The following is a 14,417-nucleotide window of genomic DNA, read 5'->3' as shown; positions in this document are numbered from 1 at the left end:
AAAAAAAGAAAGGTTTGTGATACATCAGTTGATATTATAGTCAGTGGCGGATTTAGAAGGTAAAAGGTATTGGGGGGGGGGGAGCAGCCACAACTCAGACTATGATAGGTATATCGTGCGTTTACTATAAACTTCCAAATATATATAAATAATAGCTAAAATTATTTTTGACACTTAAAAAGCTGGGGGTGCCTAAGCCCCTCGGCCTGGGCAAAATCCGCCACTAGTTCTAGCTTTATTTTATTTACTTACTCAGTAATTAATTTTAGCTTTATTTTATTTAATTCTTTACCAACTACTTTGTGTTTTTTTGCGTAGCCCAATTGTCAATCCTTGTGCTTAAGTTGTGTATCGTTCCGAGTTCGAACCCAATGAGGGCACAGAAATTTCGGTGTTTCCACTAAAATGCTACTTTTATAATTGCATAATGGTAGCACGGTGGTTAGCATAATGACCAATGACTTCGATTCCCCAAAAAGGTTTACAACTTGCAAATCTGCAATACAATGTTTCTTTTTCCAAGGAGGCTGCGCGCTAAGCCAACGCAATTCTATTACAAATAAAATTAAATTATTTTACTTCTATTAGGTGAACATTCTTTAAATGTAACACTACTAGTTCTTTTAATCTTTCTGAAAATGTTTTCTAGGATTTCTGCAGTTTAGGGCTTCTGTGCACAGTGTCCATTCTTTAAATGTAACACTACTAGTTCTTTTAATCTTTCTGAGAATGTTTTCTAGGATTTCTGCAGTTTAGGGCTTCTGTGCACAGTGTCCATTCTTTAAATGTAACACTACTAGTTCTTTTAATCTTTCTGAGAATGTTTTCTAGGATTTCTGCAGTTTAGGGCTTCTGTGCACAGTGTCCATTCTTTAAATGTAACACTACTAGTTCTTTTAATCTTTCTGAGAATGTTTTCTAGGATTTCTGCATTTTAGGGCTTCTGTGCACAGTGTCTACTAAATTTTAAGGCTGGCATTATCAGAAAATAACGCAGAAGAGAATTACCTTGATGGGCTTCTAACCTTCAATATTTGACCCTCCTTGTTGTATACAGGCAATTGCAGGGCTGTATAGTTCCTGGATTCCTTTCTGAAAGTCTTCTTGTTCAACAGTGTTTAGTTTCTTTGTCACAGACTTTCGGATGTCCCAAATCGAGTCGAAACGAGTTTGGTCTTTGGAAACAAGAAACTGTCTGCTGGGACCAGGTCAGGTGAGTAGGGAGGAAGATTGAAACATGTCACCTTCTTTTCGGTCCAAAATGTCTGTATTTCAATGTCTCTGTGGCACGCTGCATTGTCGTGCAACAAGACCAAGTCACCCGAATGAACCATTTCCGGACGAAATCGTTGCATTTTTTGCAGTAAGCGTGCTAAAATATCTCTGTAAATCGTAGAAATCTCAGTTTTTCCTCCTGGAATAAGTTCTTTATGCATATCTTACCAGTCTAAAAATGCCACTAGCATTGTCTATACACATGACGAGGTCTCCCGACCCCTCACGGAAACGACAATTCTATATAAAAAATGTTCGCTTGAGAAAGAAAATCATTGTTGTAAGATAATTTAATCATGTTCATGGTCTCCATGACTGTTCTGCCAAGGTTTACACAAAACTTGATGGCCACCATCTGGTCCACTTTACTATCCATGACGAACAAAGAAAACAGTTCACTGAAATCACTGCAACTCACAAAATTCGGAACGTAAATTCGTGAATTCTTCACACAATGTACGGCATACTTGGTACTAAAAGCTGTACACAATAACAGTTTGGTGGCTCCAGCGGTTATCTTATAGTGTTGCCAGTCGAAACTTAGTAGTATACTCTTAATAATTGGTTTCTTGTCCATACTTTAGGACCAATGTAGGTTAATGAATTCTAGTTCTGCATGTTAACAATTTTTAAGACTTGTACGTGTGGAGTTCAATTCATTTTTATTTTTCTGTACTTCAGAATTTCTGGTGTGACTCCTATATCGGAACGAGGGACGTGGTGGTTCAGTGGTCACGCATTCACCTCTGGCCTATGGGGTCCCTAGTTCCATCTCAGCTCGCGCCAAGTGAGCTTTGTGATGGGCAAACACCTTGAGCATAGGTTTTCTCGGAGTTCTCCCGTTTCCTCCCACTTTATCCATTCCACCATTTCATTCATTTCTCATCATCACCGCCTTCTTTACCCTAGCCGGGATAAGTGTGGGACGTAAAACTGAAAGATTTCACTTCAATTTTCCTACATCGGAACGAGAATGTTGTTTTTATGCTCGTGATTCAAAGCTCTTATTAATAATACTATTATTAATAATACTTAGTTCTCTAGTCCTTTATGACCTTGGCGTTGTATAAGAACGTCAAATACTAAACTTGAAACGAACAGTAGAGCAGCACGCGTGACAATAATTACTGTAACAAAGTTATCCTAGAGTTGGCAACGTTGAAATTTTACCTCCACCACAAAATAATCATTCATCATTAGGCGTTTACAGTTTTCCCTTTTTTTCTGTTTTGTATCGTTACCACATGGTAAGAGATGTTCATGGGACTGAGGTTTTATATAGAATTAAACATATACAGAGAAGAGGAAGTTGAGGGATCATCAGACACAATATAAAAAAAGAAAAAAAGTTCCTCTGTCGCGGTAGAAATTTCTTTACTAGGCCAAAGCCAAAGAAACGCGGCAGGGTTCAGACTTCAGACATACAGATGCATTTTTTCTTTCTTTAAAGTTTGACCTGAGAGTTTTTTTTTTTTTTTTAATTTTTTCTTCACTACCCCCCCTCACCCTTGAATTTCTCCTTTCTCTTGCCATACCTTGAGTATTTTCCTTTTTTCCTTTTTGGAGCAGTCGTGCCAACTCGTAGGAAAAATCCCATTTTATGGGATTTTTTCATATTAATTTCTCGAAAAGGGATAAAGGTAATTTTCGTCCCAATTGGCAGCAAATGTAGGATTTTTCATTGAGAGAAATAAAAGGGTAAATCTCATTTCAGGGGTACACATCTCTTATCGTGACTTCCATGAGAACATTTGCTTCTTCATTGAACCGTTCCACGTGAATGCCCACAACACCCTCTGATCAGTTAGTCATACTTGAAGCGACCACTTTCACATGCTTGTCATAGTTGTTATCAGCACTTGCCCGGGACGGTAAGACTTATACGATCCCAATTCAAGAGGACACACTATTAATAATAGTATAATTTTGAATTTTGGGAAAATTACCATTTTATCTCCTTTAAGTTGAAGGGGTAATAACGAGAAACTTGAGCGATATGTTTTAAAATAAGTTTCAATAAATCAGATGCCATTGCAGAGAGAAATTCTTTCAGTCCGTAAGTAGCAATAGTTGTACGTATCCCTGTAATTCTTTTAAAGGTGTACATGTTGACTGGCCTGTAAACTAGTTGGCAACTGATTAAAATGTGTACCTTTGAAATGAGATTGTATAAGTCAGCCCCTACGGGTTGGAGCTGATAAAAACTATGATGTGCGATTCCCGGTGGGGGCACTCGGTCGAAAAAGTGCAAAACGCATTTTCAGGCCAGCCACCCTGAATGAGGTTTTTCCTGGCTTTTCCTCATTCACACCAGGCAAATGCCGGGATGGTACCTAACTTATAGGTCCCAGGCCGCTTCCTTCCTTCCCCAATCCTTTCTTCCTTCCCTTTCCCCGGACAGTGTGCTCGCCGAGGGGCGTCATCCCTCAAAACGTGACGGACTAAATGGCCTTAGATGCCGAAAGCCCAGAAATCTAAATCCTAAATCCTAAAAACTTTGATAAGCGAGGGGGAGAATGGTGTATCCTCTCGCATGGGCAGATCCGTGCAGTGCGGGGCTATGGCCCCAGGCGCCGAAGTAAGGGACGCAAAATTCTTTAGAAAAAAGGAAAAAAGAGAGAAAAAAATACTAAGAATATATGTATGGGAGTGCCGTCGTATACTCTCGCCCCGGACGCTGATTTCCCACGGCATGGTACTGCGCGTGGGAAAATCAAATGCGACTAATTGATCAAGTAGAACGATCTCCAGGGAAAAAGCAAATCTTCTGATGAAAATCACGATAAGAGATGTGTACCCCTGAAATGAGATTTACCCTAATAAAATTCTCTATAGGCGGAAAGTAGACCAATGACTCCTCATTAATTTTGAAATCAATGGTAATTGTCAAATTTTGTTACCGGAAAATGCGTAAAAGTGCAGAAGTAGCTCGTAATTCTGTCAAAACAAGCTGCAAGAAATATAAATTATGCTCTGGCACCTTTTAAGTGCAAGAATATTTAATGGTAAAAGAAAATGCAAAAGGAGAAACAACAAATTTCGAAAACGTTCTACACAAAACGACTGGAGAATACAATTCTTCTAATATCCTTCATTCATTACAATATGAGTAGTAGGCCCCCCACTATAGACAGCCGAGTCAGCAAAATTTTTTGTGACGTCATAGGTCAAAGGTCAATGCCCTTGGCCCAGGGTCAATGACCGAGGGGTATCTAGAACTACCCCCTCTAGATTTTGGGAGGGGTACCTTGGCCCATTCCCTAATTTTTGGCAGGGGGTACATAGGACCACCATCCTTAAAATTTGGAAATTGCCAAATCTAAAAATTTGGTATGGTAGCCTATGACCATAGTATGTACCATTATTAGTATTGGGGGTTCATCTCGTTCCCTTTTATGGGTAAAAAATTGCCAAAAAAATTAAATTTCGGAGGTTTTTGACCTAATTTATCCCCTTTGATGAGGTCTTTTTACCTTATATGGTTATATGGGCGTATACAGGGGTCCACTTCCTTTCATAAGACATGGGTACATTGGTGCACACCTTTTAAAAATTTGGGAGGGATACCTTGGCTCCCCCTTACATTTTGGAAATTACCCAATTTAAGCATTTGGTATCATAGTACAGGACCTCAATATGTATCACAATAAATTTGGGTGGTCCACCTTGTTCCCTTTTATGGGTAAAAAGTTTGCCAAAATATAAACGTAAGCGCATACGTTTTACCACGTGTTTGTTTTTTACTCCAATTTACTCCCTTGGATGAGGTCCAATTACCTTATATGGTTATATGGGTATGTATAGGGATCCATTCCCTTTCATAAGACCTAGGTACAATGGTGCATCCTTCTTAAAATTTGGGAGGGGTACTTTGGCTCACCCCTTAAATTTTGGAAATTGCCTAATTTAAGCATTTGGTATCATAGTACAGCAATCTGATATGTATCACTATAAATTTGGGTGGGCTACCTCGTTCTCTTTTACGGTTAAAAAATTGCCAAAAATCAAATTTTGGAGGTTATTGACCTATTTTATTGCATTTGATGAGGTCTTATTACCTTATATGATTATATGGGCATGTATAGAGGTCTATTTTAATTCCTAAGATATAGGTACATTGGTGCATCCCTTTGAAAATTTGGAAGGGGTACGTTGGCCCACCCTTTAAATTTGGGAAATTGCCAAATTTAAACATTTAGTATAATAGTACAGGACCTCAATATGTACCACTATAAATTTGGGTGGTCCACCTCGTTTCCTTTCATGGATAAAAAAAATTGCCGAAAATTAGTACGATCACGTGTTCGGTTACTGACCCATTTTATTCCTTTGATGAGGTCTTATTACCCTATATGGTTATGTGGACGTATACAGGGGTCTATACTATTTCTTAAGACATAGGTACATTCATGTCCAAAATGATTGTCGCATATCTATAACTGTCTTCTGGTAAAAATATAATTTGATAATGATTTTGCAGGGTACTTTTAATACTGATACTATGTGTATGGTCGAGAAATGTATATTTGTGATAAATTTCATAGGAAAAGAATTATAAATACGAAAATTAGAATGAGTAAAACAAAATGTTGCTAAATGGACAATAAAGTTTTATTTTCGTTTTCTTGTTTTTATTTACTGCTCCTTTGATATGAAATTTGCCACATACATGTCTTTGCCGATTATACACATACTAACATTATAAGAAATACCGGGCGAATTCGTTATCAAATTATTGTATATTCCTACAACATATTTATAGCCATGCGATAATAATTTTGGACATGAGTGTACATTGAAAATTTGCAAGCGGTACATTGGCCCACCCTTTAAGTTTAGAAATTGCCTAATTTGGTATAATAGTACAGAAGCCTAACAAATATTATTATAAATTTCGTTCCCTTTCATGTGTAAAAAATTGTCAAAAATGTAAAATTTTGGAAGTAATTGAACCCCTTTGATAAGGATTTAATACGTTATATGGATGTTACTCCCTCTTATGGCCAAATATTCAAATTTTGAAGGTTATTGGCCTATTTTAACTTCTTCGATACGGTTTTATTATTAAATGAGTACAGGATTTATTACTTTTTCATAAGACACAGATATATTTGTGCACTAACCTTAAAATTTGGGAGGGGTACATTTCTTATTGTCAAATCAATAATGAGGTAATTGTTCTTAGAATTGGGCGGTATTCCATTCTTTGGGTAAATCATTGTCAAATATTAGTATGGTCACGTGGTCAGTTATTGACTTATGATGGGATCATGGGTCCAGGACATTGGTACATTGATACGTTCCTCTTAAACTTTGTAGGATAATTTGAGATTTGTCAAAATGAAATTACGTCGTTGGTCTTGATTATTCCTGCTTATGGGCCAAAATATAAGCGTAAGCAATACGATGTACCGTGTAATTGACATTAATGAGGTAGTGTACAGGGACTTAGGTATACCGACAGAGTCTTAGAATTAATCATATAATTATATGTTGTAGTTAGCTCTCAATGAAGTCAATTAAGGTTAGTGTAAAGGGACAAGTTTTGCCGATAGATTTACAGTCTTAGTATCTCCACCATGTATTTTTTACCATTCACGAAAATTTACAATTACTCTTACAAATTTCAACCTAGAGACGTCAGTTTTTTAGAGAAGGAACTTCATAATCTATTAAATGGAACAATCCGTGTCGATATTTTTATTTAGAATTTTTTCGTTGTTGTAACAGTTCCATTGTTAAAAGTTTGGATATCGTTTTCAACAATCAAGCCATTTCAACAATAAAGAAAATTCTAAATAAAAAAAATGGCACGGATTATTGCCTTCGATATATTAGTAAGTTCCTTTTCTAAAAATTTGAAGTCTGTAGGTTGAAATTTGTAAGAGAAATAGTGAATTTTTCTGAAAGATAAAAAAATACATGAGAGAGATACGAAGACTGTAGTGTCATCTATCGGCAAACCTTGTTTCTAAACCAACCTTAGAAAGAAATAAGCAGAACCAACTGTCTAGAAGTGTGTTATTTGATAAGTCCCACGAATTTTGAAAAGGAAATGAATCCCTTTTAGATTTGGAATGAAATTAGGAATGATTTTTTTTTAGATTTGGCAATTTCCGAAATTTAAGGGTGGTGGTCCTATGTACCCCTGCCAAAAATTAAAGGGGTGAGCCAAGGTACTCCTCTCAAAATCTACAGGGGGTAGTCCTAAGTACCACTCGGTCATTGACCTCTGGCCAAGGACATTGACCTTTGACCTATGACGTCACAAAAAATTTGCTGACTTGGCTATCTATAGTGGGGGCCTACTACTATATGGTAACCACAAAGGCATAACGCAAATGCTATATCTGTCGGTAAAATTTACTGGTTTTATCCAACATTTTCAACTGTCTCTTTCAATTAAGAAAAAATAAATTATTCATCAACTACTTGATAAGCATAGAAGACCGGAATTTACGGGTTGCTTTCTCATATATTGAAGAAAATGTGTGACATACAATAGTTTCATTTTTTTTTTTTTTAATTAACTTTGTAATTAGTATATCGTGGGAAATTCAAAAGTAAAATGAGAATTTCTCTCTCTCTCTCTTTCGAGATGGGATTTTATAATATTTCAGGTTGGCAACATTGTTTTGAAGGAGCATACAACGCAAAAATTAAGAATTGGGTTCGAAAATGTTTATTCCTCAAAACCAACGCTCATTCCAAGTTGACTCTTCACTCTCTTTCTCCCTCTCTCACACACACATATACACAAAAAAATTGTCGGGGCCGGTGGCAGGAGGCGATCAGAACTTTTGCGGCCACTGGTGAGGGAGTCCCACCACAGGTCACGAACATAAAAAGAGATTATTAGCGACAATATCTCTACCAAAGGTAGCCGAAATCAAACTAACAGAATAATTAATAAAGGACCACGAAAGGTCTCAAGAATATCACTGACTTAGAGAGTAGCCTGACATTAAAAATGTAATGGAGCTGAGCAGTCTATGGGGCTCGGCAATTTATTAGTACGGTAAGGAGGAGGTCCGTCCTGTTCAAACAATGTCCGACTAACCAGGCTGTCGGCAAGGTGAGTTGATAGAGAGAGAGAGAGAACAGGATGAGTGCCTATGTATGACAATAATTAATTACAAAGTTCAAGCACGAGTTTACGAGATTATAAGGGAGCCTTGATCCATGAATGTCCCGCAGGTAATTGCCAGCACTTTAGGGCAGTGGCGGCTCCAAAGGGGGGGTCACTAGTTAACGTGAAGCCCACACAACCACGAGATTAATTAGCACACCAAAATAATAGACAACTAGGACTCGTGCAAAGAAATAAATATTTGTAGCGGGACGACAACTTAATAATTAGGCACGTATTATACAACAATGAATTGAAAAATAAAGCTAATGCAATGGAGACAGGATTATTAACACACTTAATGGACCTCAAATACATAAAACTTCACAAGACAAGGTCAGGCTTGGCTATACTTAAATAATTCAGCCTAATAACAATTTAATCGATAAAACAATAAAATGGAAGAGATAGTTATCGCTAACAACCTTAGTTGTAGAATCACTTTACACAAACACTGAAATCGGATATTGGGTGCAAAGAAGTAGACGTGATTCTGAGTCGATGCGAGGAATCAAGATGCACAATTAAAATCACTAAAACAATTTAAATCACTCACCTCGCAATTGGACACCTACATAGATGAAAGAATTCCAAGTGGCCTCTGGAGATATCGTCGAGTCCTGTATAAGTCCAGTTGAGCTTAGCGTGGTAACAAGATGTTCGTTGCAACCAAGAATTCCCAGAAGATGTCTGTATTGGTTCGAGCGGTAAAACCAACAAGATGCTTCCACTTCCTACGGAGAGTGAAGTTCTTTCTCCAATCGGAATTCTCACTGCGAATGCAGGAATAGTACTGGAGTCGCAGAACACACACAGAAGGGTGATGGTTCACTCAACTACAGAAGATAAAGAGTTCGGTCCTCAACAGGCGTGACTGGTGTAGTGGTTCACGTAGGAACCAGAGAACGAAAGAGATGTGATAATAATGACTTCGACGAACGGCTTCTTCGGAGGTACTTTCTGAGAGAATATGAGTAGGTGAGATCGTACTTTGAAAACTTTAGATAGGCGTTTTAAATGACTAGAACGCCGAGTTAGAAGTAGTATGAGTTTTATTGTAAGTTGCTTTTGTACAGCGCAGAAGAGTTGATAAGCAATAAGATGTTATACATCAGATGTAATTTTAGATGACGCATCAGTCTAGTGGCGTATGCGTGAAACTTGATAGGGGTCAGAATATGACCAATGATAAAAGAGAAATAAGGGCAGTTCAATGAAGAGATCGAATTACGACTGCCTGCATGTAGTAGTAGTAAACTTACTAGAAACAACGTTCAGCACAGTAACAAAGTTCTTGCTGTATTGCACACACGAAACGAAAGCAGAGATGGTCCTTGGTAGGAGAACGGAGATGACGGAGTTCTCCACTAACACAGTGTAATAACTCACTCTGATAATGCACTAAGTTCTTCTCTCTATGACTCTATCAAAGTCAGAGAAGAAACGCAAGTCCGGCGGGCGAAGGACAGAAGCCTGAGCCCGAAGAGTGGGCCGGAGCCCCCGGCGACGAGCACGAAGCTCGTGCCTCGTAGACACACAATGATTTCCCCCTGAGAACAGCTTGTACAGCTATTTTGTATTCAGGGAGTTTATTCACACGTTACGTACGTGGGAGTATAGTAGGGTGGTATCTTCCCAAAAAGGGCGGATACTCGTGTGCAATGAAATTAGTCTTTACGTTTAGATTGGGTATTGATAATCTAAACGACTATTTAGGGTGTTAACTAGAATAGTCACGCATGCGCGTTATTACAAACAGTATAAGGCTTTAGCGTCATCTAGTACATAATATCCAAATTAAAAGTCAAAGGTTAATTTGATATTACAAAGAAAATCAAGCTTTATCCAGATTTTACAGGTTTCTTAATCGTTTCACAATGATACCAAAAATACAAGTGTTCCCAAGACACTTATTTTATACGGTGTCAAAATAGACATATTTAGTATTTTCGAAGTGTCAACTTCGGCGCCAAAATGTTAATTATACGTCTACCATGTTTTTGAGAACATCTGGGCTTAAACAGAGGACAATGAGAGTATTCAGAAAATAACATCAGACTCTCAGATAAGACACAAGGGTTAGATATTCCCTTGCACGTGCAGCGAATCGAAGGTTATAGGTTACCAATTCAGATCTGTTTCTCAAGATGCAAAGAGGGGAGAAAAAGATATGAGTTTCCTCTTACGAGACAATAGCTAACTTTAAGTATTCGTCTGGCTTAGTTATTCCACAGAAAGAACAAAATATAAAGAGAGAAATTTAACATTGACCAATACCTGCAATAATTACATGGCAATAAAGCAATTAAAAGGTTTTTAAATAGTAATTATGAATTTAATAACAGTAAGAAAAGCAAAAATTTAGGTCGGCCCGAAGGCGCCTCAGGTCGGCCGCTACAAAATATATTTAAAAAAATCTGCTTTCTTTCATTCGTTTTTCTTTTCTTTTTCTTTTTTACAAAAGTTCATCTCAGACCCCCTGATTCATATACAGCATACGATTAAGGAATGCAGTCCTGTCAGTTTTTTTTTTAACTCCTAACTTTTTTTTAACAAAGCCGCCAAACCATCTTTCCTTTACACTATAAATGTGGGTCACAGAACCATATGTGCTACCAGATACTAGTTTTGGTATATATATATATATATATATATATATATATATATATATATATATATATATATATATATATATATATATATATATATATAAAGACTCTGGTTAACAAATTTATTATAATGCATTCTGACAGGGGCGGCGCCAGACTCTTTCCCCCCCTCGGTAGACAATGAAACATTCAATAAAAGTCTGAGCTTTTTTAAAAAAAATGTTTGTGTTCTTATGCCATACCAAGGTTACAAAGGAGAGACACCGGACTGGAGATTGAATCGTATGGTAGATGGTGCGTGCACTGACCATCATGTAAGATCAGTTGTAAAACTATAGGGCGTTCCCCACCGCATTTTGTCGGCAAATTTAATTTCATGAGCATTCACTTTCATTAAATTTAAGTCTCCTTTACCCTAAAAAAAAGATATACGTGCAGTACCGTGCTGTGGAAAATCAGCGCCCGGGGCGAGAGTATACGATGGCGAACCCCTACATATGAGTGAGGTCAACAGACCATCCGCTAAGTGCTACTAGGTTGGCGTGAAGCGTAAGAAAAGTTTCAAAAATAAACCCTGCTTTTCCCTAATTTTGAGCACTTTTTATTACTTTTTTTCTTTGCATTTTATATATGTATACATGCATTTTCCTAACATGAGTAACAATTATAGGACTGCTTCCTAAAGCAGAAAGAGGATTTAAGTACATACTAGTAATATTTCAAGTAATTTTTCCTCTCTCTCTTTCCCTTTCCTTTTTTCTTTTTCCTCCCGAATTTTGCTCCCTCCTTACTTCTGCGCCCGGAGCCGTCGCCCCGCTCGCCCCTACGACATCCACTGTAGACGTGGGCCGTTAAACAAAAAAAAAAAAAAAAAAAAAACTTCAATTTCAACTTCAAAGTCCTGGAGTAGTGGGGCAGTTATATCCCCTATTTGTCCTAGTATGGACGCCATTGGCCTTAACCAATACTATCTATGATTTCAACTATTCATGATTTCAAAGTCTAACATTTTAAGAGCACTTTTAGTAAAATAAATAAATAAATAAATAAAGAGGGAAGGGTAAGAGAAAAGAAGAACCAGTAACTTTTTTGTACACAGTATGTTGGAAAAATAACGGAACTTTTTTTACCATTCTTTTTATTTAAAATACATCCCTTCCGCATCAATACACCGCTGAGCACGTTCAATGTTAGCATAGAGTTTTTAATATCCTTTTCCGGAATCGCCTCAATGAGCCTCGTCACGGCAGACTGGACGTGTGTAACATTGTCATAAAATGTTCCTTTTATGACCAATTTTAATTTTGGGAATAGGAAATATTCACACGGCGATAAATCAGACAAATACGGAGGATGCGGAAGTACACAGTTTTTTTTAACCCAAAAAATGACGAACTGACACGGTTCTGTGACATACTGTGCGGAACAAATCGAGCACAGACTTTCCGTTTCTTTAAATCCTTTTTCCAAATTTCGTGAATCATGTCTTTCGTCGTATTTAATTCCTCCGCCATTCATCTCACAGTCGAATTCGTATTGTGAGCGATCATTTCACGCACTTGTTCCACAAACTCATCGTTGCGATTTTTGTTTTTCGGTCTGCCTAGCTTGTGGGACGTCTTCCAAGGACTCACGATCGTATATACCACTCGAATCGCGTATACCATTCGAACACACGTGTACGAGATAAGCACTCATCACCATACACTTGTTTGAACATTTCCAATGTTTGTGTAAATGTTTTACCTAGCTTGAAACCAACTTTAATATTGGCTCTTTGATCCATCGTGTTTTTGTGACGAGGTGACACCAGATACACTCACGTTTCTTGTTATAACTTGACACTTCATTAATCGGTTCTCATGATTGTGGACTTGTTTTGTTCAGCAGATATCCAGCTTTCCGATGATATGTTGCTTCAATAGATGGCGCTAGTGATTTTCTGTAAATAAAAAAGTTCCTGTTACTTTTCCAACACACTGTGTACTTAAAAAGAACGAAGAAAAATCGATTCAATTCGTGAAATTATCAGCTAAATGTTTATGTAACTCTCCCTTCTCTTTATTCCATTTGAATTTCAAAGTTAACACGTGCAAAACTAACCTTTAACACTATTTGCATGTTAGCACAAACGGTGTTAACGGAAATCCAACCCTTATGTTCGAACATGGCGACATGTTGGTCTTAGCATGCAAAAAACCACTAGTACCCTATAGTGTATATTATACATATATAGGCTACACATTCACACACACACACACACATGTATACAAGGCACATAGGAAACAATCAATGCAATTTTCTCCCCCCAAAATTCCCATTTGCTAACTTCCTCCCCCCAGTTCATTTGATTTGGTTTTTAAAATTTCCTTCGTAACTAGTGTAGAGGGAGCTGTAGTAGTAATACAGGGAGTTGATTATGGAAACGGACTGGAAAAAGGAAGGGTTTGAGGGGGTGAAGAAGAAATTCGTAAACATTTATACTGCGTTAGTAGATCGTCTATTGTTCATCGTGTCATGCTAGCTTCAAACTCAACACAATTTACATTACATATCTTACATTTAAGAAAGAAAAAGAAAAAAACTAACATATGGTTTGCACGCAATAACTATATTTGCTTGGAAAGAGCGTGTAAAATGAAGGGGTAATAAAAATAATAAAAATAGTAAAATGTTCAAGGAGAGAGACACAATCTGCTCCAAGTATCCCCCTGTCCTTCTCTTTCTTTGTGCTTTAAAATGTTAGTTGTGTTTTATTTTACAACAATTAAAATGACAGCTCATCCTCTATCAATTTGGTCCTAATAAATATGAAATATTAAAGGAAATGTTAAAAAAAAATGTAATATTTCAGATTAACGGGCCCTTTAGGCTAAGGGAGGGCATGATTAAAGGAAGTGATGATTGAAGAATTGGTGGAACGAGAAAGTGGGAGGAAACGGGAGTACCCCGAGAAAACCCACGGACACGGTGTTGTCCACCACAGACTTACTTTGCTGGGGATCGAAGCAGCGACCTCATGCACCATAGGTGAACGCTTTACCATTGAGCCACTGTCCTACGCTTAACGGAAACCCAATGAGTTGTGACGTTCACTTTGCCACCTTTTGAGCTGCTTCTATCTCGGAAACGAAGCTTTAGTCGTAAAACTTCCACATAAACTTCTTGCTTGTTCTCGAGAAACACCCTGTATATCAGTGGTGCCCACAAGGGGGGGGCTATGACGCAAACTGCGTCATTGAAATATTTGGGGGGTTAAAAATTTATATAAATATGTTTGACGGGGGGCGGGGTAAAATTAATCGAAAAGTTTTTTTATCATGGAAGAATACCTATGGATAGACAATTGCGGGGGGGGTGCGTCATGGACATAAGGGGGGCACCACTGCTGTATATTAATCTTC

At 37.6% G+C, this 14,417-nt stretch overlaps 1 long non-coding RNA gene across 1 annotated transcript in view; it reads right to left on the bottom strand.

Moving 5' to 3' along the window:
- The window catches only part of LOC145669545 (uncharacterized), an 80,336-nt gene extending 69,537 nt beyond the window's left edge, over positions 1-10,799 (bottom strand). The window contains exon 1 of the long non-coding RNA XR_014128212.1: positions 8,961-10,799. This is a non-coding gene — a long non-coding RNA (uncharacterized LOC145669545). The remainder of the gene's footprint in view (positions 1-8,960) is intronic.
- Positions 10,800-14,417: the final 3,618 nt, after the last annotated feature.

The sequence above is a fragment of the Thermobia domestica genome, chromosome 14 (assembly GCF_964235325.1).
Source record: "Thermobia domestica chromosome 14, izTheDome1.hap1.1, whole genome shotgun sequence".
NCBI lineage: Eukaryota > Metazoa > Arthropoda > Insecta > Zygentoma > Lepismatidae > Thermobia > Thermobia domestica.
Note: the sequence above shows the minus strand (reverse complement) of the source record. Positions and strands in the feature narration are given on the sequence as shown.